This window comes from Euprymna scolopes, chromosome 39 (assembly GCF_053919585.1).
Source record: "Euprymna scolopes isolate OS-2025 chromosome 39, ASM5391958v1, whole genome shotgun sequence".
Lineage (NCBI taxonomy): Eukaryota > Metazoa > Mollusca > Cephalopoda > Sepiida > Sepiolidae > Euprymna > Euprymna scolopes.
Genome location: NC_136520.1, coordinates 28,052,275 through 28,055,835, shown reverse-complemented (window position 1 = coordinate 28,055,835; position 3,561 = coordinate 28,052,275). Strand labels below are relative to the sequence as shown.

General features: G+C 30.4%; 1 pseudogene; it reads right to left on the bottom strand.

Moving 5' to 3' along the window:
- Positions 1 to 3,222: 3,222 nt before the first annotated feature.
- LOC145264096 (5S ribosomal RNA) lies at positions 3,223 to 3,341 on the bottom strand (annotated as a pseudogene).
- Between the last annotated feature and the right edge of the window lie 220 nt (positions 3,342 to 3,561).

The window sequence follows — 3,561 nt, the reverse complement described above, 5'->3', positions numbered from 1 at the left end:
TCCCAACAAATAATTTATATTTTTCTTAATGTGACGATAACAGAAAGAGCCCTGGAGAAGCCTAAATCGTTTAAATCACATTCTTTTCCTTTAAAGTAATAAATAAATTTTCTCTCTTTCTCTCTCTCCCTCTCTATCTCATATATATATATATATATATATATATATATATATATATATATATATATATATATATATATGCATGAAGTTAGGAGTTTTTACTTTCATTGCTTCTTTAATTTTTCTCTTTCTTATATTTTCTTTTTTACATTTTGTTTTTTTTTTTCTCTAGCTTTCAGTAATTTTTCCTATTAGTTTCGAATATCATCTCCAATTGAATACCATGATATTTTCGACTGGAGAAAGTACAATTGTATCAAAACGTCACATATCAATATAACCTAACAAAATTGTAAAAGTCGTCAGTCACTATATATATATATATATATATATATATATATATATATATATATATATATATATATATAATTGGGTAGAAATGAATCCAAAATCTATTTATACTATTACATACATTCGGGTAAATATGGTGTCTTGGATTTTAAGCAAGAGAGCTGACTCATGGTACAGTACTAAGATTCTAGAGTTTTGATTATAAGATCAAAATATGGCTAACGAAAGCCAGTTTTTACCTAAAATTCAAGTAACACAGTATGTACCTGTTTGAAACCATAGGTAGAATGTTTTTCTGAATTATGCAATATATATATGTGTGTGTATATGTGTGTGTGTGTTTATACGTGCGCGTGCATGTGTTTGTATGCATGTGCTTGTGTGTATTTGAACATACGAATTTAAAGCAGACTTCTGTACAGTGCAATCTAGAATTTATTGCCAATGAAAAAAATCTATAAAGTTTATTTCCAATCGAAATTGGATTTTTTCAATCGATGTTTTTTTTTTAATATCAAATGATATTTGGCTTTTTTTCTGTTTTCTCCAAGTTTTCTTTTCCTGATGAATGGAATATGAGGAGATCCGAATGGAGTTTTTTCCATTTCTGGTGAGAAAATATTATATTTTACAAGGACTAGTGTCATATTCTTTATAAACCCAAAGATTCTCGCTTTTTTTTTGCGTTCAAAATGAGGTTCCTCAGAACGAGCACAGCGTGGACTTTCGGTCCAAGAAGTGCAACCGTTTCCTTATTATTATTATATTTTTTTTTGCTTTCTGTGTTTTTTTTTCTAAAATTAATATTTTTATACAATCAGAATGTTTCTTCTGTTCTCTCTACAAACAATTTTCTCACACTCTTTATTTAAAACAATTTTGCATTTTATCAATAAAAAAACAAAAATAGATGAGTGGATCAAATAGATTTGAGGCACCCCATTTGAGCAACAACCAAAATAATACATTTTAATTTTACACTGATTTTGTTTTTTACTGTTGACTACCAATTTCATTGCTTATAATAAATCGAATATTTCTATAGCAAAGAATCAAATATTACATTTTTTTAATAAAATCAAATATGTAAGAATTTGTTTAGGTAAAACATATTTTGTTTCATTCGTTTGTGTATACATTTCGATTAAATAAATGTTTTGCAAATAAAATTAGTTTTAGTTTTTAATGTAAAGTTTGCAATTCAAATCATTGTGCAAAAAAGTGTTTTAATTAAACATTTGCGGATAACGTGTAAATAAACTGTATTTTACACATAAAAATATTGTGTGGTAAAAAGAGCTAAATACCTTTATAACAACAAAAAAAACAGACATAAAAAAGTTTTGTTTTTTAAATTACTAATGTGAATATAACAAAAACTATATTTGTTAGAAATCTCTACATTTTACAAAAAAAAACAAACAAACAAATGTTTTGTAAATAAAACTGTGTTTTTTAAAACACGTGAAAAACAAGAAATACTGTTTTTTAGAATATTAGTAATTTCCTTATCTATCAGTAAAATTAAAACAAAACTTTTTAAATAAAACACAGGAAAGTTACAAACGTGCATAGAAGATATATTGTTTTGTTTAATCATAATTTATTGGAAATATAATGTTATGAAAAAATACTGTCCTGCTTTTTTATGATGATTCTGGGGTGTCTGAAACCTTTTTTGATCCAAGCATTCTTATTATTCTCAAGATGAATGGCACAGACAACATATATATATATATATATATATATATATATATATATATATATATATATATATATATATATTTCCGTAGTCAAACAACGTCGCAGCTTACAAGAGCCAAGACAGCCAACAAACCGGAAATTGTGACAAAAGAGGACGTAACTCGAGTCTTGGACTTCCGGTTTGTTAGCTGTCTTGGCTCATGTGAGCTGCGACGTTGTTTGGCCGTGGAAATTAATTATAATCTCTCACATTCTGAAAAATTATATAATATATATATGCGGTTGTATACATGTATATATATATATATGTACATATATACATATGTTTATATATATATATGTGTATGTATATATTGAAATATGCATATATTTATATGTCTATATGCATTTGTACATCTATGAGACATAGAATGAATAAGATATTTAAAAACAAAACAATATTTTTACGAGCCTTATGCGGTTTCTACTGCCTAGCACATCAAACGTTAAAATGATAAGGGTTTTACAAGGCCAAATACAAGGCGCGAAACTAGGAAGTGGTATAGTGCAGTGAAGACCTGGTTTCATTCAGTCGATGCCGTCGCACCAATTTCACGTATGCCTTTTGACAACCTCCACGTTGTTTATTTATGTGAGCAGCAAATCCTAAATCCAATCAGGCTAACCAACAGACCCATGTCGGTTACAAAGGGCATAGATTTTTTTTTTTTTATTTCAATGTAACAATGCGGGGAGAGTCAAAGTATAAACTCAGAAAATATGTGAAGGAAAGGATGTCAGGAATGGAGAAGATAGATAAATTTATAGAGAGAAAGGAAAACACGAGATACTACATACAGTAACCGAAATATAGACAAGGGAAATAACTCTAGGTATAGATTTGAAAGAAAATGGCGAACGGATAATACCTGGTTTGGTATTAGACCTTGTGGAGTGTGTGCAGTCAGCACCAACCCTATTCAGGGTTTAACCGACTTCCTCCGAAGGAAGGAGTTTCATGGGAGTATGAAATTCACAAGCGGCCCCCAGTCACATGTATATCCCCGTTAGGGGAGATGACGACGTTAGGTTTTTGCAACTTTTTGCAGTGAGGTGTCGACGTCCTCCTACATACAGCACCTGGAATTCCCAAATTGGTCACCCATTTTAGTAATGACCAGGCTCAACGTTGCTTAACTTCAGTGATCTGACGGGAACCGGTGTGTCAACGTGATTATGCCGTATGTTATTAGACCTTGGCGAGCTAGTCTTTTGTCGCATGTATATCCCGGTCAGGACAAAATGATATACAGCGCGTAGCATACCCAAATGGTCACCCATCTGATACTGGCGAGACTTCACGTCGCTTATCTTCGGTGATCGTATGAGAAGCGACGTTTTAACGCGATCATAATAAAAAAAAATGAAGCAAATATTTCTTAATGTGGAGATTGTATAAACAGATGT